The sequence below is a fragment of the Bubalus bubalis genome, chromosome 1 (assembly GCF_019923935.1).
Source record: "Bubalus bubalis isolate 160015118507 breed Murrah chromosome 1, NDDB_SH_1, whole genome shotgun sequence".
Taxonomy (NCBI): Eukaryota; Metazoa; Chordata; class Mammalia; order Artiodactyla; family Bovidae; genus Bubalus; species Bubalus bubalis.
The window spans coordinates 99,449,738-99,473,016 of NC_059157.1; the positions used below are offsets into that span (position 1 = coordinate 99,449,738).

Genomic DNA, 23,279 nt, shown 5'->3' on the forward strand with positions numbered 1-23,279 from the left:
CCGACTCATTGAAAAAGACCCTGATGCTGGGAAAGACTGAAAGCAGGAGGAGAAGAGGAAGACAGAGGATGAGATGGATGGCATTAGGATTCAATCGACATGAGTTTGAGCAAACTCCAGAAGATGGTGAAAGACAAGGAAGTGTGGCATGGTGCAGTCCTTGGTGTGCAAAGAGTTGGACACTGCTGAGCAACTGAACAACAGTACAATGAATATGGGCTTCCCTGCTGGCTCAGTGGTAAAGAATGCCTGAAGATGCAGGAGACATGGGTTCGATCCCTGGGTTGAGAAGATCCCTTGGAGGAGGGCATGGCGACCCACTCCAGTATTCTTGCCTGGAAAATCCCATGGACAGAGGAGCCTGGTGCACTACAGTCCATAGGGTTGCAAAGAGTCAGACATGACTTAGAGCCTGAGGGTTCCTACTGGCACTTTGGTCTAAGGATCACATTTGTAGGAACATTTTGAGTTTTGTATCTTGTTCAGGGTTGTTTTATTTGACAGCCTGTGGCCTTAGTAGAGAAACCAATTGATTCTTAACATTAAAAGCCAGTGTGTCTGTCTTGGGGTTAGCCAGACTGCTCTCCTCAGCGTGGGCAGTTGAAAATCCCCAGGGAGAGAAGTACTTTTGCTGATGACCAAACACAGAGAAACAAGAGGAGCCCCAGGGACTGCTAGGAGGAAAAATAAAAGAAAAAAGGAGTGGAGGAAATCAGCTGAGCATGAAAAACAGCTGCTGGTCATTCACTGCGACTTCTGGGCAGTAATTTTCAACCTTGGAAAGATGAGTGGTTTCCAAAATTCTCAATGCCCTGGTTGCAGCTCACACCAATTACAACAGCCTCTCTGGAAAGAGGCTGCCAACAGTTTCTTATATCCCTACCAGGTGATTCCAGAATACAGTCAAAGCTGAGATCCCTAGCTTACAAAGCACTACTCCAGCTTTAATCTGCTCATGAATCCCCTGGAAGTGAAAGTCACTCAGTTGTGTCTGACTTTTTGTGACCCCATGGGCCATACAGACCATGTAATTCTCCAGGCCAGAATACTGGAGTGGGTAGACATTCCTTTCTCCAGGGGATCTTCCCAATCCAAGGATAGAGCCCAGGTCTCCTGCATTACAGGCAGATTCTTTACCAGCTGAGCTACCAAGGAAGCCAAGGGAGTCTGGGGAGCTTATGAAAATGCTTTCCAAGTGCTGCTAGAGGTAAAGAACCTGCCTGCCAATGCAGGAGACAGGAGACATGGCTTCAGTCCTGGGATTGGGAAGATCCCCTGGAGGAGGGCATGGCAACCCACTCCAGTATTCTTGCCTGGAGAATCCCTTGGACAGAGGAGCCTGGTGGGCTACAGTCCATTCGGTCGCAAGCAGTCGGACATGACTGAGCGACTTAGCAAGCAGGCAGGATCCAGTCTAGGGCAGGGCCTGACAGGAGTAGGGCATTTCCAGCCCAGTCCTGGGGAGTTACCCACACTGGGAGGGGGATACTGGCTGATTCTGTGCCGTGACTTGATGGTCCATCATTAAACCAGTGCTCAGTATTTGAGTGCCAGACCTTTTAAAATAGAAATCTTGAAAATCCCATTAACTTTAGAGTAAATTCTAAACGTGTGACTCTGGCTTACAAATATTTAATGCGGTGGCAAGGATTCAGTCCCTGGACTCTCCCCACTGTCCTGACTCAGCCGGCTCCAGCTGCTCTAGGGCGCAGTTACTTTTACAGCTCTTCCCACATCTGACCTCTCCTTTCAAGGTCTTCATACCTGCTTTTCTCTCCACCTCTTCAAGAATAGTAGCCGTGAGAGAAAAAGCTGCTGTCTGTCTGGGTCACCACTGTTACACTCCCAGCCCCCCAAAATGAGCCTACCACACAGAGGAATATACACACGAAGTGCAAACAAAGGGTAGGGATATGGGGGTGTGGGCAGGAATTTTCAGTAACTACAGCAGTTATTGAAGAGATCTTAATCTGAGTTTCACTGATAATGGTGATAATACAGTAGAAGTGTGGTTGAAACAGCACCATCGTGAGCCTAACCTTGGCTCATGGGACTTCTAATTCATGTTTTTAGGAAAAAGAAGTTAAATTCACATTTGCATTAAGGAAGAACAGTACATAGCTTATTTTTTAAATAAAAGACTGCAGGCATAAACTGAAGCGATATGCATTTGTATTTTTCAGGCCTTTTGTCTCAGTGAGAACCGTAGTCCTGGGAAATGATTGCTGAGCCTCGCTCCTTGGTGTGCAAGCTTTGGCTCTTTGACAAACTGGATACTCAGGACACAGTCACTTTGGCAAATTACAGGTAATAAACAAGAAAGACATGTCTGTGATTAGATTGGAAGGTTCACATTTTTTAATGGTTTTTTATTGCTTTTATTTCTAGTTGGTCTTCTCTCAGTTACTTTTAATTGAGTAAGTGCTCAATTGTACTTAATGTACTTGAGTTTGTGCTCCTAACACTGTGGTTTTGCAATTTGTCTCTATTATTTTCATAGTTATACCAAAGTGGTTAACAGATGACATATTCACATTGTAATAAATTCAGTCTGTACAAAGGGATACACAATGAGAAATAATCTCCTTTTCATCCCTGACTTTAGTTAACAATGGTTAAAGACAATTTAGGTGATGTAAACACTTTGACACTACAGAAAGCATCCAGGCTGTGTTCCTAAGGGTCCAGAGAATGGCAAAGTTGGGTAAAAGGTAGGAAGCTTTTATAGGAAAAGAATAAGGAGCAAGGAAGTAGGTAAATAAGAGTTGGTTTGGTGTTTGGGGGTTGGCTGATTGCATTTATTTCTGGTAAAGCAGAGCATTTACAGTACACAAATATTACCTAAGTTTTGGTTTGCTAACCTGGGGCAGGAATGGTGCCATCTCAGGCCTAGAAATTTATTTTCACATCTTAACCCCTAATTCCTCCCCAGGAGACCCCCACTGTTGTCAGTTTCTTCTGTACGCTTACAAAAATGTTCTGTGCAGCATCTGTGCTTCAGTTAATAAACTGAATAATAATCTGCAAAATGGGGTAATAACAGTGCCTAACTTATCAGATTCATATGAGAATTAAATGCATTAACACATGTGGAAGCACAAGGGTACCAGACACACACTGTGAATTTTACGATTTTGAAAAATTATTATGTGTATTCTAGTAGGAAGTATGTCATTGTTGCTCAAATAGAAATATGAAGTGATCCACATAGATAATTTTAATTTTCTAGTAGCAAGATTAAAAAAAATAAAAAGAAACAAAAGAGACACTGATGTATAGAACAGTCTTATGGACTCTGTGGGAGAGGGAGAGGGTGGGAAGATTTGGGAGAATGGCATTGAAACATGTAAAATATCATGTATGAAACGAGTTGCCAATCCAGGTTCGATGCACGATACTGGATGCTTGGGGCTAGTGCACTGGGATGACCCAGAGGGTGGTATGGGGAGGGAGGAGGGAGGAGGGTTCAGGATGGGGAACACATGTATACCTGTGGCAGATTCATTTTGATATTTGGCAAAACTAATACAATTATGTAAAGTTTAAAAATAAAATAAAATTAAAAAAATAAAAATAAAAAATAAAAAGAAACAAATGGAAAGGTTTTAGTAATGTATTTCCTTTACCCTAATATCTCCAAAACAATATTTCAACATGGGATCAATGTAAACATATTTTAATATGATAATCTATAGTCTTTTTTGGTATTAATTATTTGACATTTGATGTGCATTTCATGCTTACAGAATACCTCAGCTGGGACTAGCCCCAGTTCAAGTAACCCGTAAGCTGCATGGGGCTGGTAGCTACTGTATTGGAAAGAGTGGGTCTATACATATTAATCTATAAACCTGTCAGTTTTTTTTACTCTCTTCAAATAATATCATTCTTTGCTCACTTGAATTCCATTGCAAATTTTAATATTTTGGATGAATTTGGAGAGAAGGAAATAGTATTTAAACTAATGTGGTTTTAGAATTTCAAATGCCTGCAACAAAAAAAAATTTGTAAAAATATTTAATATGGTGGAAAGAGCAAGGGCCTCTCATTATTCTTAGAGGAAAGACTAAATTCCTTACCGCTGACCTGCTTCAGGGACTAGTCTGCCTGGCCTGCCCCCTGCTGGTTCTGCGTCAGCCTTGCTCGTGGCTGCCTAGGAGTTCTGTGGGAACTTCCTCTTCTGTGAGCCTGCTCAGCTCCACGGGGGGCTGCTGCTTCTCACTGACCCCCCAACATGCACGCACACTCCCTCCTTTCCTTGTGAGTAAAGTAACAAGTCACTTCAAGGGAAAAAAACCTATGTCTTCTGGTGTCCAGCTATCAGTATTACAATATAAAATAGTGCACACTTAAAATTAGATAAACTGGGCTTCCCAGTGAAAGTCACTCAGTCGTGTCTAACTCTTTGTGACCCCATAGACTACAGTCCATGAAACTCTCCAGACCAGAATACTGGAGTGGGTAGCCTTTCCCTTCTCCAGGGGATCTTCCCAACCCAGGGATCCAACCTAGGTCTCCACATTGCAGGTGGATTGTTTACCAACTGAGCTATAAGGGAAGGGTTTCCCAGGTGGCTCAGTGGAAAAAAAATCCACCTGCTATTGCAGGGGAGGCAAGAGACACGGGTTCAATCCCTGGTTCGAGAGGACCCCCTGGAGAAGGAAATGGCAACCCATTCCAGAGTTCTTGCCTGGAAAATCCTATAGACAGAGGAGCCTGGCGGGGTACAGTCCATGAGTCACAAAGAGTTAGATACCACTCAGCACACACACACACAACTGTAACTCTTTATGTCATATAGAACATCACATCTAAAATAAAAACTAAAAAGAAAGATATTAATAATTTCTAAAAACACACAAAAGGATATGTAATCAAAAATAATTCTTGGGCTTCCCTGGTGGCTCAGCAGTAAAGAATCTGCCTGCCAATTCAAGAGATACAGGTTCAATCCCTGATCTGGGCCATGTGCTGAGGAGCAATTAAACCTGAACGCCACAACTATTGAGCCTGTGCTCTAGAGCCTCCGAGCCATAACTACTGAGCCCACCTGCTGCAACACTGAAGCCCAGCGCCTAGAGCCTGAACTCCTCAACGAGAAGAGCCACTGCACTGAGAAGTCGGTGCACTTCAACTAGAGAGTAACCCTTGCTCTCAGCAACCAGAGGAAATCTCGTGCAGCAACAAAGACTCAGCACAGCCAAAACTGAAAACTAAATAAATAAGAGTATTAAAAAATAATTCTCCCTCCTACCCATTGTCTCAGCCTTGCAGTTCACCTTCCCAATATATATGTATGAGGGGGGAGCCTGATGGGCTGCGGTCCATGGGGTCGCACAGAGTCAGACACGACTGAAGCGACTTAGCAGCAGCAGAGTTATTTAGGGTATTTAGTCTGAGCTTATTTTTACAGAGTTGTTACATTCTTTTTCAAATAACAATTCACATTACTAACTTAGTGGGGTAGATGATGATTGTTGAAATCCTATTTGCACAGCACCAGCATCTGATTCCCATGGTCCAGGTTTTTTTGAGTTCAGATTGACTGATGCTCAGGTGCTGTGCCATGACCCACTTCACCCACCACTGCCCTGTGGTATGTGAACTACCATGAAACCTTTACTCTTGTAGTGTTTGTGGTAGGCATTTGATCTTCATTTGGCAGGAATGCAGTATAGACACATTAAGTCGGTCTGCTCTTTTTATATAAGCCTTAGAAAATTAGAGTAGTACTACTTGTGGCCAACTCAATCAAAAACCACATGTTCAAATGGGTTTTGAAGCTTTGGGCAGAACTCAATCATTTTTTAAAAATGCAGAAAATGTTTCGCTTTTCTTTTTTGCCATTCCACATGGCTAATGGGATCTTAGTTTCCCCACCAGGGAATGAACACTAACCACAGTAGTGAAAGCACCACATCCTAACACTTCACCACCAGGGAACTCCTGGAAAATGTTTCTATTAATCTTTAAGGTTGTCAACAAAATGAAAATAGGAAATTAAACAAAGTCTTCCAGAGGACCTATGGGCCCAAGAATTTCATGTTGAAAAATACAAGTCTAATTATTTCTGTATGTGTACTCTTAACTCAGTTAAGATTTATGCAACAACCCTCAACTCCCCCCAGACTAAAACATGTCCCCCAGTTATTTGGGTATATACCACCAGATTCTCTTAATACAATCTGCTGCTAAATTGCTTCAGCCGTGTTCGACTCTTTGTGACCTCATGGACTGTAGCCCACCAGGCTCTTCTGTCCATGGGATTCTCCAGGAAAGAATACTGGAGTGGATTGCCATTTCCTTCTCTAGGGGATCTTCCCCACCCAGGGTTAAGCAATTAATTATATGGGCATGTGTTTAATCCTATCTTTCCTATTACAATGCAAGCTCTAGTTTGCCCACCACTGTATCTACAGGGCCTAGCAAAATGCTTTTCACATAAAAGACACTTAACAAATAGTTTTGAGTGATCGAGTAAAGCAGCTATAAGTCAAGAAACTAGGGTTCAAGTCCTATCTTCACCTCTGTCAGTGTAAATTTGACCAGTAATTTAATGTCTTTAGGTCTCAATCTCCATATTTCATGAAGTGAGACATGTAGAATAGAATTCTCAAACTTGGCACCACCTGGAAAGCCTTCTAAATAATATAAAATGTGTAGTTCCACCCATAGCCACTCTGATTAGTTCTTGGACAAGGCTAGATAACCTATTTTAAAAGCTCCTTAAGTTACTATTATGCAGCCAGGATTGGAAATCCTGAATTAGTTCTAACATCCTTAAGTTCTTTGTCTGTATTTGTCCTTGGCTTGAATGCAGCATATTGTGATTGAAGGCATAATGTATGCTAAATATTACTAGCACTGCGGCTAGTCTGAGGGCTATTTAGATTTCCTGAGGACTTGTTGGCTGAGAGATACTTAGGCGGTTTAACAGCTTTTTGAACACATTGATAGCACAGGATGGGAAAACAGCAGGTAAAACACATTCTTTTCAGTCTGAAGTTTAGGGAGGTGAAGCTCGAGTTGATCACTGAAGGTTCGGTAAGAATTAACCAAGAGGGGAAAGTATATAAAGAGAGGGGATCTGAGAACATGAGAAAATCTAGTTCTCTAGTCTCCTATAAATGATTCCCGAAGTTGTAGCAAAGTCAAAGGTGGTGGAGTTTAGGAGAAGTCTCTGAAGAGAAGCAGCTAATGTCCAGCTCAGTGGCTGAGAGTGTTTCTTGAAGTAGAAAAATTTGGTTTATATCTTGGTTTTGTCACTCTTTTTCTCTCTCTGTGACCCAAGAAGATTAACTTGTTTAAACTCTATTTCCTTATCTGTAAAGTGAGGACAATAATACCCGTCTTGTAAGATTTCAGACAGCCATTTTCCTTTTTTGCATTTCTTTTCCATGGGGACGGTCTTGATCCCTGTCTCCTGTACAATGTCATGAACCTCTGTCCATAGTTCATCAGGCACTCTGTCTATCAGATCTAGTCCCTTAAATCTATTTCTCACTTCCACTGTATAATCATAAGGGATTTGATTTAGGTCGTACCTGAATGGCCTAGTGGTTTTCCCTACTTTCTTCAATTTCAGTCTGAATTTGGCAATAAGGAGTTCATGATCCGAGCCACAGTCAACTCCTGGTCTTGTTTTTGCTGACTGTGTAGAGCTTTTCCATCTTTGGCTGCAAAGAATATAATCAATCTGATTTTGGTGTTGACCATCTGGTGATGCCCATGTGTAGAGTCTTCTCTTGTGTTGTTGGAAGACGGTGTTTGTTATGACCAGTGAGTTCTCTTGGCAAAACTCTATTAGTCTTTGCCCTGCTTCATTCTGTAGTCCAAGGCCAAATTTGCCTGTTACTCTGGGTGTTTCTTGACTTCCTACTTTTGCATTTCAGTCCCCTATAATGAAAAGGACATCTTTTTGGGGTGTTATTTCTAAAAGGTCTTGTAGGTATTCATAGAACTGTTCAACTTCAGCTTCTTCAGCATTACTGGTCAGGGCATAGACTTGGATTACCCTGATACTGAATTGTTTGCCTTGGAAACGAACAGAGATCAATCTGTTGTTTTTGAGCTGTATCCAAGTACTGCATTTTGGACTCTTTTGTTGACCATGATGGCTACTGCATTTCTTCTAAGGGATTCCTGCCTGCAGTAGTAGATATAATGGCCATCTGAGTTAAATTCACCCATTCCAGTCCATTTTAGTTCGCTGATTCCTAGAATGTCGACGTTCACTCTTGCCATCTCCTGTTTGACCACTTCCAATTTGCCTTAACTCATGGACCTAACATTCCAGGTTCCTATGCAATATTGCTCTTTACCGCACTGGACCTTGCTTCTATCACCAATCACATCCACAACTGGGTATTGTTCTTACTTTGGCTCCATCCCTTCATTCTTTCTGGAGTTATTTCTCAACTGATCTCCTGTAGCATATTGGGCACCTACTGACCTGGGGAGTTCCTCTTTCAGTATTCTATCATTTTGCCTTTTCATACTTTTCATGGGGTTCTCAAGGCAAGAATACTGAAGTGGTTTGTCATTCCCTTCTCCAGTGGACCACACTCTGTCAGACCTCTCCACCATGACCCATCCATCTTGGGTGACCCCGGTATCTTGGTGAACATGGCATGGTTTAGTTTCATTGAGTTAGACAAGGCTGTGGTCTGTGTAATCAGATTGGCTAGTTTTCTGTGATTATGGTTTCAGTGTGTCTGCCCTCTGATGCCCTCTTGCAACACCTACTGTCTTACTTGGGTTTCTCTTACCTTGGACGTGGGGTATCTCTTCATGGCTGCTCCAGCAAAGTGCAGCTTTGTAAGCAGCAAGGTAAGCTGCTCATTACCTTGTATGAGGTCACCCCTCCTGACCTTGAATGTGGAGTAGCTCCTCTCAGCCCTCCTGCGCCCACACAGCCGCCGCTCCTCGGACATGGGGTTGTTCATCTCAGTTGCCACCCCTGACCTCAGACGTGGGGTTGTTCACGTGGGGAGGAAAGGAAAGATATAAGCATCTGAATGCAGAGTTCCAAAGAATAGCAAGAAGAGATAAAAAAGCCTTCCTCAGCGATCAATGCAAAGAAATAGAGGAAAACAACAGAATGGGAAAGACTGGAGATCTCTCCAAGCAAATTAGAGATACCAAGGGAACATTTCATGCAAAGATGGGCTCCATAAAGGACAGAAATGGTATGGACCTAACAGAAGCAGAAGATGTTAAGAAGAGGTGGCAAGAATACACAGAAGAACTGTACAAAAAGAGCTTCACGACCCAGATAATCATGATGGTGTGATCACTGACCTAGAGCCAGACATCCTGGAATGTGAAGTCAAGTGGGCCTTAGAAAGCATCACTACAAAAACAAAGCTAGTGGAGGTGATGGCATTCCAGTTGAGCTATTTCAAATCCTGAAAGATGATGCTGTGAAAGTGCTGCACTCAATATGCCAGCAAATTTGGAAAACTCAGCAGTGGCCACTGGACTGGAAAAGGTCAGTTTTCATTCTGATCCCAAAGAAAGGCAATGCCAAAGAATGCTCAAACTACCGCACAACTGCACTCATCTCACATGCTAGTAAAGTAATGCTCAAAATTCTCCAAGCCAGGCTTCAGCAATACGTGAACCATGAACTTCCAGATGTTCAAGCTGGTTTTAGAAAAGGCAGAGGAACCAGAGATCAAATTTACAACATCCACTGGATCATTGAAAAAATAAGACAATTCCAGAAAAAAACATCTATTTCTGCTTTATTGACTATGCCAAAGCCTTGACTGTGTGGATCACAATAAACTGTGGAAAATTCATCAAGAGATAGGAATATCAGACCACCTGATCTGCCTCTTGAGAAATTTGTATGCAGGTCAGGAAGCAACAGTTAGAACTGGACATGGAATAACAGACTGGTTCCAAATAGGAAAAGGAGTTCGTCAAGGCTGTATATTGACACCCTGCTTATTTAACTTATATGCATATTACATCATGAGAAATGCTGGGCTGGAAGAAGAAAACAAGCTGGAATCAAGATTGCCGGGAGAAATAACAATAACTTCAGATATACAGATGACACCATCCTTATGGCAGAAAGTGAAGAGGAACTCAAAAGCCTCTTGATGAAAGTGAAAGAGGAGAGTGAAGAAGTTGGCTTAAAGCTCAGCATTAAAAAAACTTAGATCATGGCATCTGGTCCCATCACTTCATGAGAAATAGATGGGGAAACAGTAGAAACAGTGTCAGAGTTTATTTTTGGGGGCTCTAAAATCACTGCAGATGGTGATTGCAGCCATGAAATTAAAAGATGCTTACTCCTTGGAAAGAAAGTTATGACCAACCTAGATAGCATATTCAAAAGCAGAGACATTACTTTGCCAACAAATGTCCATCTAGTCAAGGCTATGGTTTTTCCTGTGGTCATGTATGGATGTGAGAGTTGGACTGTGAAGAAAGCTGAGCACTGAAGAATTGATGCTTTTGAACTGTGGTGTTGGAGAAGACTCTTGAGAGTCCCTTGGATTGCAAGATGATCCAACCAGTCCATTCTAAAGGAGATCAGTCCTGGGTGTTCATTGGAAGAAATGATGCTGAACCTGAAACTCCAGTACTTTGGCCACCTCATGCAAAGAGTTGATGCATTGGAAATGACCCTGATGCTTGGAGGGATTGGGGGCAGGAGAAGGGGGCAACAGAGGGTGAGATGGCTGGATGGCTTCACTGACTCGATGGACATAAATTTGGGTAAACTCTGGGAGTTGGTGATGGACAGGGAGGCCTGGAGTGCTGCAATTCATGGGGTCACAAAGAGTCGGACACAGCTGAGTGACTGAACTGAACTGAACTGTAAGGTTTCTACAAAGGCTAAATGAGGCAAAATGAGGCAAGATATGTACAACTCTAACACACTGTCCGGTAGATTTTAACCAAAAAATATACTGAAGAAGGGAAGTTCATTGCAGGTTTACTTTTTGTGTTTTTCAGTTTTAATGACTACATGATACTAATATTGTATTTAGAGCTTTTAAAAAAATAAACATTGTAATTGTTATCTTCACATACAGAAAATTCAAATAGTATAAAATGATGCTCAGGGAAAAGTAAGTTTCCTTCTCAAAGCCAGGTGTCTATTCTGTGATTTGTAGGCAACCAGGATATACCAATTGTTAATGTGCCCTTTAGAGATGGTCTGACTCACATTTAAAACAGCCAAGAAATGAGAAACCAAAATATTCATCATTGTGGGAAATGTCTGTGGGATAGGCACCCTTGGGATACTATGTAGCAATGTAAAAAAGCAAGTTGCAGAATGATGTGTTCCTTGTGATATCTTCCTTTTTAAACACACATAATAATGTTACATATAAACATATATACAAATATATATAAAATTTCCTGTTTACAATCAATAAGTAATGATTATGAATTAGGTGCTCTTTATTGTGGTATTTCCACAATCTAACTTAACTTTTTAAATATTTATAGCTCAATGATATAACAGAGTACTTAATGAATAAACATATTTTCTTGTCTGCTAACTTGAGGTGTTGCTCCCAAAAGTAATTTAGCTACTGTGAAAGGATTTCTGACTAGGTCTGTATAAGTCAGTTCTCATAACCTTAGACACCAGCACATCATTTGGAATTCTATAACTGTCTCCGACAGAGTTATAGAGTGGCTATGGATATTCTGTAATTTTATTGAATCATGCTTCACTAGTAGAAACAGGTGAATGCTTCAGGTATGACACGACATAACTTATTTGCTTCAATATACGTGACTGTAATGTTCATCCCTGATTTATACATAGCTGTTTTTCTTACATACTAAACATGCATATTAATTGTAAGATGCATTTGGATTTAGAAATGATCAAATGTGTACAAAGTCTTAAAAATGATATTTAGAAGACATTTCTGTTTACTTTGGTAGGGAGAAATGATGAAAGAGGGCAGCTTATTATACTATGAAATCTCACGGATTTTCCATTTAGTATGGCTATTATTTCCCAATACCATATTTTTATTTTTTAGTCATTTTTTAGTGGAAGAGAGCATTGTTTGCATGACTTTTCTTTGCTTTAACAGGTCAACAGTCCTTAATTTCTTTCAGGATTTTTCTTTTCAAAAACATCAAAACCCACACGTGTTTACTATATTGCAGATTTGTTATATATGCTACGTTACATGCATGACACACCTAGGAGGTCTGGGATCACACAACTTATTCAAACACTTTAACATTTCACCAGCAAAATATATTTATTTATTATGTTAACATAATACAATATATTTGCATAATAAACAAAGACTATATTTAGGCTCATAGAGGTTTCAGGCAGCTCTTACTGCCAAATGAATTTGTGTCAAACTTAGAAAATATATTTTATTTTCTTACAGATATGGGTTTCTATGACCATAATATACATATATATGTATTTGCATACACACACACATACACACACCTATATATTGTTCTTATATCAATCCAAAGATGTAAGATTTAGTAGCTTCATTGTTTAATAAACAATTAGATTTAAGTCTATCTTCATTCATATACTTTGCTTAAATATGTGGAAGGCATTTTTTTTTTTTTCCTGTCAAGGTGCAGTGTGGGAACCTCTGTAATTTGAAGAAATAGCTGTTTTCTTTTTATTATGTCAGTAGGGAATGGAAGCAACAATTAGGAACATTCTGAAAACATAGGCTTTGTATATAGAGTTCAATTTGAATCCCAGCTCCACCATTAGTTGGCACAATAAGATCAACATGAATTCATGTAAATCAAACTTGGATTCATGTAGATCACAAATTGTTAGAGGTTGGGTAGTGGGCAACTTTGGGACAGATAAAAGAAGTAATAGACTGTAAGGGCAAAAGGAGGCCATTAGATGCTAGTATTTTATTTATTTCTTTTTTTTGTTTTCAGGTTGCACCACACAGCTTGTGGGATTTTAATTCCCCAACCAGGGATTGAACCCAGGCCTGGGCCACTGCAGTTAAAGTGCTGAGTCAGGGAATTACCAACATTTTATTTCTTGATTTTGGTGGTTGCTACATTATTATGTTCATTTTGTGATAATTCTTCAGGCTGTACAATTATGATGCCTACATCTTTCTGTATGTATTACTTCTGTTAGTATATTTAAGTGCTTATCAGTAAAGAAAAAAGTAGGTTCTAAAATGTAGTGACAGACTTCTATAATCCACAAATCCAAAGGGGAAAATATTTTATAAAATCCATGCATACAATAAAAAACATTGAATAATGTCACTGATATTATTAAAATTAGATGGAAGATACAAAAAAATTTATCAGTACGATGATATATCTAGGCAGTAGTTAGTAAATGTTGTTTAGGGGTCAATATGTGGGATTGAATAAAACTCTTTGATTAGGAGAATTTTCCTGCTACCTCTGGAGTTCTGAGGTATAACTCACCAATCCTTTGGCATGATAATCATAAAATTATAAACATAATTGTATAAATGGCTTAGTATTTTTATTACAGAAGAATTTTAAAAATAACTCAGAAGAAAACTTGCATCATATTTTTTGTACTCTGAAGACCAAGTGTTTTATGAACAGAGTTTGGGAAATGTTGGCTTAGATTTTAATATTGTGGGCAATGGAAGTCATTTAGTGTTTTAGGAATTTAGTGTGTTAGTCTCATTTTCAGTAGTGGAGGATGTGAAGACCAGACTAGAAGAGAAATTAACAGGCATGGGACTGTTTCAGTACTTAAGGCAAGATGATGAGAACTTTAATTCTATTGATTAGCAGGGTCAATTGCAAAGAGAGAATGAATATGAGAAATTTCAAGGTGGTAAAATGGACAGGCTTGGTTAATGTAGTAGATACTGTGACCCGGGCCCAGATGCCTCATGAGTGATGTTCAGTTGCTCCCTTTGCTGGCAGTGCCACTGGAAAACAGCCTTCAGCTGCCAGCCCCTTCAGGGATGATGTCAACTGCAGAGAGACCTTGACTGCATGCAGTGACTGATGAGGACCAGTCCCAGCTTCACGCGCCTGCAATGTGTGCAGTCACACAGCCCCCTGTGCACGGTGCTTGGTCTAATGTTCTGCTGTTACCCTCTTGGAAACCTTAATTTTTAAATATATAGTCTTGCATTTTCATCTTGCACTGGACTCTGCAAATCATGGTATTGATGACGGGCATAAAGGCCTTGCCATCTAAGTCGATCTCAGCTAACTCTGAAAAGTCACTTCTAAGTATCAGAGCTCCCAATGGAGTTAGCTCAGGCAGTTGTTGGGACTGCGTTAAAGTCTGCCTCCTCCTGCTTAATCCTGCCCGATTCCCCTTCTACAAATGTGAAGGTCACTCCTTCATTAGCTTCCTACCCACTAACCTCCACCTCAGAGCCTGCTTCCTGGAGAACTCAACCTGCACAACCACGACATTTTGAATGTAGGAGAGAGAGGAGTCAAGGATAAGTCTGGGCTGGTTTCCTTGTCTCAGTAGATGATGCTGTTCACAGATGAGGGCACCCAAAAGGGGAGGAGCAGTTTGAAGAGGGAATGTTTCATGACATATTGTCATATTAGAGTTTAAAATTTCAGTTTTGTACTTTTAATTTTGATGTGATTGAAAGACGTCCAGAAGGAGATGACTGTGAGATATTAACCTAGAGCTCTGCACAGAGGTGGGTTGGGGTAATGGGTTGATTCAACAGAGTGAATGCCACTGTCCAAGAATAGTATTGATACATAGGGAGAGGGCTAAGATGAGACAACCACTATCTAAGAGCTGAGCAAAAAGGTCCGGCAAAAGGGAGGAGAAAGAAAGACCTGGGAGAATGCAGAATTAGGAGAGCATGTGCGTGAATCAAAGCCTGATGGAAGTGAGTTTTCAGGTACTATGTTTGAAGGTAAGACAGGGGAGATCAGTGACACAGGCCACTTCTTCCTGAAATGTAGTTGTGAGAGGAAGGCAAGAGATTGGGAAAGCTGGTGGAGGTAAAAGCGCAATGAAAAGATTTTTTTTTGTATTTATTTATTTTTAATTGAAGGTTAATTGCTTTACAGTATTGTGTTGGTTTCTACCAAACATCAACTTGAAGATTTTTTTTTAACAATAGATAATATTTATTTTGCTAAAGAAAAAATAATTTTATTTTGCACACTTTTTTTGGAAGAAGGATGCTTAGGTTCTAGAATGACTAACATAAAATAGAAAGGAACTGTTCAGTTCAGTTCAGTCGCTCAGTCTTGTCCAACTCTTTGTGACCCCATGAATCGCAGCACTCCAGGCCTCCCTGTCCATCACCAACTCCCAGAGTTCACTCAAACTTACGTCCATCGAGTCGGTGATGCCATCCAGCCATCTCATCCTCTGTCATCCCCTTCTCCTCCTGCCCCCAATCCCTCCCAGCATCAGGATCTTTACCAATGAGTCAACTCTTCGCATGAGGTGGCCAAAGTACTGGAGTTTCAGCTTTAGCATCAGTCCTTCCAAAGAACACCCAGGACTGATTTCCTTTAGAATGGACTGGTTGGATCTCCTTTCAGTCCAAGGGACTCTCAAGAGTCTGCTCCAACACCACAGTTCAAAAGCATCAATTCTTCAGCACTCAGCTTTCTTCACAGGGGACTGAAAATAATTGCATGTGCAGTTGGGGCAAATTATGGACAAAAGATACGGAAAGACCAAAAGGTGCCCAGAGCAAAAACAGTGTTGGGAACAAAAGCAGGGTATTGAGCATGCCTCTTGCACTCAACATTGTTGGAGGCGTGGGCACAACACGTAAGCCACCCCTCTGGACTGACCCTGGCCATACCTCTAACCTCACCCCACATAAAGAACAGGTTCATCCCCTCTCAGAGAGCAAACAAGCAAAGAAACCTGTTACTTGTTCTTACTCCTCCTTGCTGCAGCAGAAGCCCCAATAAAGTCTTGCTTGAATTTCTTATGTGGCCTCTAGTCAATTTCTATTGACTGGGGACGGCTGAGAACCCTGGTTGTCATCAAAAGGAGGAGGAGAAGGGAAGATTTTAATGCTGTGCCTTGGTGTTTTGGTCTCGATCAAGGGCAATAAGTCCCCATGAATCACCTCTCTGTTTTGGCTATCATGGTAGGACATTATTGACAAGCCAGGGTATAACAAGAATATCTTCTTTTTGCCTTTATTGTTTTCATTTGATCTGCTCCATTTCCCCTATAGTTTCTTCAAGTGTTTATTGAGCACTACCATGATGGTTTGGGCACACTGGATGCTGGTGAACACAACAGTGAACAAAACAGACAAAAGTCTTTACTATCATCCATCATGAAGCATATATTCTAGTGTGAAGAGACTCCAAAGAAACAAAAGTGAGTTCCTCAAAGTCCCCCCACACCCCAGCATGCCTCTGGCCAGGCACCTTCAGAGGGGAGGGTGTGTGGTTATGTTGCACATTTTCTCTGCGTCCTGCCCAGTCAGGGAAATCTCATCCCACCTTGTACCTCAGAGCTGCACTAACCAGGCCTGGATACTTTCCCTGGAACTTGGCAGCTATTTCAATAAGCTCAGTTCAGTCACTCAGTCGTGTCTGACTCTTTGTGACCCCATGGACTGCAGCATCCAGGCCTCCCTGTCCATCACCAACTCCCAGAGTTTACTCAAATTCATGTCCATTGAGTTGGTGATGCCATCTAACCATCTCATCCTCTGTCGTCCCCTTCTCCTCCTGCCCTCAATCTTTCCCAAAATCAGGGTCTTTTCAAATGAGTCAGCTCTTTGCATGAGGTGGCCAAAATATTGGAGTTTCAGCTTCACCATCAGTCCTTCCAATGAACACCCAGGACTGATTTCCTTTAGGATGGACTGGTTGGATCTCCTTGCAGTCCAAGGGACTCTTAAGAGTCTCCTTCAACACCACAGTTCAAAAGCATCAATTCATCTGCTCTCAGCTTTCTTTATAGTCCACCTCTCACATCCATACATGACCACTGGAAAAAACATGGCCTTGACTAGACAGACCTTTGTTGGCAAAGTAATGTCTGCTTTTGAATATGCTGTCTAGATTGGTCATAACTTTCCTTCCAAGGAGTAAGTGTCTTTTAATTTCATGGCTGCAGTCACCATCTGCAGTGATTTTGGAGCTCAAAAAAATAAAGTCAGCCACTGTGTCCACTGTTTCCCCATCTATTTGCCATGAAGTGATGGGACCAGATGCCATGATCTTAGTTTTCTGAATGTTGAGCTTTAATCCAACTTTTTCACTCTCCTCTTTCATTTTCATCAAGAGGCTCTTTTTTGTTGTTGTTGTTTAATTTACTTATTTTTAATTGAAGGATAATTGCTTTACAATATTGTGTTGGTTTCTGCCATACATCATCATTAGAAATTTTTTTTTTAATTTTATTTTATTTTTAAACTTGAGGCTCAGTAAGCTCAGTAGGAGTATGTTCTCTCATCATGAATATTTCCTGAATTGGGGGTTGCCCTGCTGGCTGGGTTACAGTGCTATGCATTGCCTTTCTTTTACGAAGGGTTGGGCTGTGCTGGACATTTCATCCATTTCATTGTCAATTGCCACGCTATCCTGATCTTCACTCTCCTCACTTTCCCAGGGGTTTCACCTCTCATGTCCCTGACAGGTAGCCTCATTTTCCAGAAGTTGCTTTTTTTTTTTTTTTCCCTGTAGGATATAGGAAGCTCCAAGAAGACTTGTTTCTGAATCTACTGAATCTCAAACCTTTCAGCTTAAAATAATCTTCATTTCAACTCTGGAATTCCAAGTGGGCCCCCACCATCTATAGCAGGCTGGCTTCCTGGGCTATTTATTATAGAGAAGAGGGGTTGACTTCCTGCACAGGTAGCTGCAGGTTGTGAATCACAGTTCTATTTATATACATAGTCCAGCAGTTGTCCATTGTATATTCAGTCTCTCATGGTCATGTGCAATGCCATTTTGCAGGCAAGAAAGGACAGAACTTTTTCTCCTCCTTTTCTTACGTATATTGTCATAAATATAGGCATATGTGCCTGAAGTATAAAGGAATTCAGAATGAATATGGAATACTTTTAGCACAGCCATGTTTCCTTTTTGTTTCCATTTTAATTGTGCTGCAGTTAGACTATATTTGAGGAATAACTGCATCTCTTCACAGGTGACACAAATAGAATGTAATGAAGATGAATAAAGAGGAGAAAAGTCTAAAGGTAAGTGAAGATAGCGGAGAAGGCAATGGCACTCCACTCCTGTACTCTTGCCTGGAGAATCCCATGGACGGAGGGGCCTGGTGGGCTGCAGTTCATGGGGCCGCTAGGAGTCGGACACGACTGAGCGACTTCACTTTCACTTTTCACTTTCATGTGTTGGAGAAGGAAATGGCAACCCACTCCAGTGTTCTTGCCTGGAGAAGCCCAGGGACAGGGGAGCCTGGTGGGCTGCCGTCTATGGGGTCGCACAGAGTTGGACACAACTGAAGTGACTTAGCAGCAGCAGCAGCAGCAAGTGAAGATAGATTCAAAAGAATGGGTTGGTGCTTTCACTGAGAAGGACTCTTGCAGGGATTCGTCACCTGGCTTTAGCCCAAGAGTCATGGGGGATGCTTGGCAAAGTGATGAAGAGAGACAGAGGCAGAAATAGGACAAACAGGAAAAGACAATGAGCCTTAATAATTCTAATTAGCATTCAACTTTCTTGCTGTCCAAAGTGGTTAGAATGAGCTTTATCTACACTGATCAGCATCCTTCTCTACGAAGTCTAAATTAGATTTTCCTACTATTCTGACTAACAACAAGGTCTCATTCTCATTAACAGAGAGTACAGAGACTTACAGAACAAAATCAGTTGACCCAAGCCAAAGAATAAAGTCCAAGGAAAATAGAAGGCAGAAAGAAAACAGTATTAAAGATATTAGGAAAACACAAGTGAAGTGAAAATGCTGTCCTCTTTTTACATGAAACATTCCACCATTCTGATTTGGGATGGGTTCATGTAGCTCACCCAGTGTTGTGGATATTTGAACCTGCTGCTGCTGCTGTTAAGTCGTGTCAGTCATGTCTGACTCTGTGTGACCCCATAGATGGCAGCCCACCAGGCTCCGCAGTCCCTGGGATTCTCCAGGCAAGGACACTGGAGTGAGTTGCCATTTCCTTCTCCAATGCATGAAAGTGAAAAGTGAAAGGGAAGTCGCTCAGTCGTGTCCGACTCTTAGCGACCGCATGGACTGCAGCCTACCAGGCTCCTCTGTCCATGGGATTTCCCAGGCAAGAGTCCTGGAGTGGGGTGCCATTGCCTTCTCCCTAATTGAACCTAGGTATCTCTATTCTGGAAACAGAAAAATCACTCTAAATGGAACCAACCCAATCGCACCAAGGATATGATGTGGATATCACTGGAACTATGTAATCATTCTGTCATATTAAAGGATGGAGACTGGTTTGGCACTGACTGGTCCCACTTCCCAGGTGTTTATTGGATATCCCTAAATAGGTTGCCATGGCTTTCACCTGGGAGGTTGGGCTGCTGCACTCTGGGAGAATCTACCCATAGTAACAAAAATTGCCAATCTCCTTCTCAAGGCCAGGTGATGATGTTGTTTCCCACTGGTATGGTCATCTGGCCACTAGTTCTTGTCCTCCACTGGCCTAGAGGGCATTATACCACCATAGACATCCTTACTAAATTTACCCAGCAAACCTTAATGGCAGCTGGCAAAGCCTGTCTTTACTGAACACTGAAATTCTCTTGGCATTTGGACATGATGCCAAGAGTACCATGGCCTTGAACATTATTACTGCCTCACAAGGAGGCACCTGTGTCATTATCCAGAGGGTCGTGGATACATACATACCTGATGAGTCTGCCGAAGTGTCATATTTATTAAATCACATGAAGACAGAAGTGAACGTCTTGACTGATCTGACCCTCAGCCCAGGAGATTTAATAAATCAGTGGTTCAGATCAGAGGGGTCTTGGTGGAAAAAAAATATCATTACTTATTTTAGGAATTATGTCTAACTTTTTATTTTGGAGTATAGATGGTTAACAATGTTGTGATAGTTTCAGGTGGACAGCAAAGGTACTCAGCCATACACATACATGTATGCATTCTCCCCTAAACTACCCTCCCATCCCAGCTGCCCCCGTAACATTGAGCAGAGTTCCCTATGGCAATCATTTTGATCTGTGTTTTCTCTTGTATGTTCCTCTACTGCTGCTGTGTTGTCTGCTTCAAGTGCAGCAAGATAACTACCTGAGCTACTTCTTAACTGGTGCAAAACCTGGCTGAGTGCTCAGGGCGCACCGCAGAAGGTGGGGCGCGTGAGGCTGTAAGAGCCCTTCAGGAGGTGTGGAGGTTCGAGGAGATCATGGAGAGGACAAGACCACCAGTTGACCCACGAACCGGATCCGGATAATCAGAGGCTCACCCGCCCCCACCCCAGCCCCGGAATGTACTTCTGCCCACCCTTTCCACGGCTGGAGCCATTTTCAAGGACGGAGCTTGAGGTGTTGAGCCCATCGCTACCTGGCTGAACCCAGGTAAGGCTTCAGTGTAAACTTTTAAAGTTCTCCTGGCGGGTACGGAGATCTATTAATACAATACCCTTGCGATGGCTCCAGACAAGCCTGATAAGTAAGTTCTGATGCCTTTCCCTGTCCCGCCAACGTTGCTTATTAAACCTGTGCCATGCATTAACAAGTCTCCTCTGTCGTGTCCACTCTGTGCAGACCCATAGACTGTTGCTTGCCAGGCTTCTCTGTCTATGGGATTCTCCAGGCAAGAATACTTGAGTGGGTTGCCATGCCCTTCTCCAGGGGATCTTCTCCAACCAGGGATCGAATCCACGCCTCTTAAGTCTCCTGCATTGGCAGGCAGGTTCTTGACCATTAGGGCCAACTGAGAAGCCCTATATTATTAAATCTACTAGCTACCAATCCAGAGTGGGCTGCCTCTTTCTTCGTTCTTTCCTTGCCCGCCGTGATTGGGGCCCAGTTTTAGATTTTACCAGTGAAGGTCCTAGGGTATTTGAACCATTGCTGTAGAAAGCTCTGAATGGGTAGCTTTTACTTTCCTCCTCTGGTTGGTCTTGGTTTGTTTCCACAGCCAGGTGTTTCATTCATACTATTTAGAAGTCTCTGGAGTAAATTGCAACATAAAATAAAGAAAAATATTTTTTCTGCTATGATATTGTCTATATATTTTCTATTTCTTTAAGTTCTCCACTGAGGTTTTTGAGATTCTCTCTGGTGCAGGTAGTACAGAAATCTTATTTGAAGCAAATTGGTTAAGCCTAAAGATGACAGAAAAATCAATATGAGATAGCTGCAAATAAACCTACCATTCTCTAAGCTCTTGAAAAGCCTCAAACAGCAAATCTTATGCATTTTAATAAAAGTGCACACTGATTTTAGTTGTAAAGAAAATGAGGCAATTCAAGTGTTAAAAGCCTGGGACTATGAAAATGAAGTGTTATGTCTAAAAGACCTTTTTTTTTTTTGGTTGTTGTTTAAGAAAAAAGATCTTCAGAATTTCATAAACTTTTAGATTTGAAGCATCCTTTGTTAGTAGCACTGCCCCCCCCCCCCCAGCCTCCCCAGGATACCTAAACCTGGAGCAATTAAAGGATCATTCGATTCTAGATAGATTAATGTTTACATTAACTCTTTACGTAATGGGATTTGGGAACTCAAATTTGCCCCCAACTGTTCAAAAGTGGGTGGATGTAAATGGACTTGGATGATGGAGTGGGAGTTGGGGATAGGGGTTGGAATATGTGGAGATACTATATTTGATTTTATAGTTAAGTTCCTAGTTCAGTGGTGGAAACCCGAGACACAATTGAGAAGAAACTGGTGACATTTCCCTCTGGGAATGCTGTAAAGGAAATTAATAATTTGACAAACTGATGCTTTTTGTAGAAGGCCACAGAATGATATTTTCTAATTCCAATTCTGAAGTATTCTGAATTGCTTTCATTTCTGGATTTCCAGGCATGTCTTATTTGCTGCTAGTACTTCTATAATTTTTAGAACTGAAACACATTTAAACAGAAGCCTGGCATGCTGCAGTTCTTGGAGTTGCAGAGTCGGACGTGACTTAGTGACTGAATGACAACAACAACACATATATTCAAAAACAGTGTTAATACAGGCTAATTTCTTTTTCACTCCCTGAATAGTGTTTGTTTTTTTTTTTTTTTAAAACAACAACAAAACTCAACATGCAGAGTGGAAAGAGCAGAGGTTTTGAAGCCAGACAGACTGTCCAGTTCACCTGGACATAATGATTAGTATATGGTTTCAGGCTTGGTTTGCTTTGTGTTTGTGTGTGATCAAAGTCAGAGCCTTTGTACATTCTGTTTTCAACATCCTCTAAACTGATGCAAAAATTTTTATTTCCTAAAGGGTTTGGTGAAAGTTAACTGGAAAGCACGTGGAATTGCTCAAAGCAAACAGGAGCAGAGAAACCTAGTTGCTTCATCTGTCTCTCTGCTGCTGCTGCTGCTAAGTCGCTTTAGTCATGTCCGACTCTGTGCGACCCCATAGACGGCAGCCCACCAGGCTCCCCTGTCCCTGGGATTCTCCAGGGAAGAACACTGGAGTGGGTTGCCATTTCCTTCTCCAATGCATGAAAGTGAAAAGTGAAAGTGAAGTTGCTCAGTCGTGTCCAACTCTTAGCGACCCCATGGACTGCAGCCTCCCAGGCTCCTCTGTCCATGGGATTTCCCAGGCAAGAGTCCTGGAGTGGGGTGCCATTGCCTTCTCCTTCTCTCTCTCTACTCCCATCATTTGGTCTTACAAATGCCAGGCTGACTTTCAAAGGAGGTCTGCTGAGTTCAAGTTCCAGTTACCTAATATCTCCATTATATTTCCTCATGAACATGTATAGTTTGGGAAACTCACAGTTACTTTTTGAGGTTTGGTTCTCCCCCTGCCCCCCCGCCCCACTGACTGGCAGGATTGGGAGGAGATGGTAGCACCTGGTTATATGCCTCATCTCCCTAACTAACCCGCTGGCCAGAATATAAGCTTGTTCGTAATGAAGTATTCTGAGACCCCTGTCCCTCCAGGCACCCACCCGCAGACACTCCGGTCACGGTAATGAAACTTAACTAGGCTATGAGTTTCCAGCTTTCTTCTGAGATAAAGCCAATTAAGCAACAGCAATAGAGAAAGCAGTCTTTTTCTGTTTTCTTTTTTTCCAGAATTTATCTCTTAATTAAAACCATTCCCATTTTATAGATAAATGAGTTGAACCTGTTGATGAAGGTGTGCGCCTGCTTTTAAAAGTGTGGGAATTACCATCTTAAGCAGTCGCTCTATTTCTTTGGTGTTAA

At 41.7% G+C, this 23,279-nt stretch overlaps 1 long non-coding RNA gene across 1 annotated transcript; it reads left to right on the top strand.

The window, feature by feature from the left end:
* Nucleotides 1-1,946: 1,946 nt before the first annotated feature.
* On the top strand, nt 1,947-13,205 carry LOC123333984. Its single transcript, XR_006551660.1, has 2 exons — nt 1,947-2,307; nt 12,916-13,205. It is a non-coding gene; the product is annotated as an uncharacterized LOC123333984 (long non-coding RNA).
* The last annotated feature ends 10,074 nt before the right edge of the window (nt 13,206-23,279 follow it).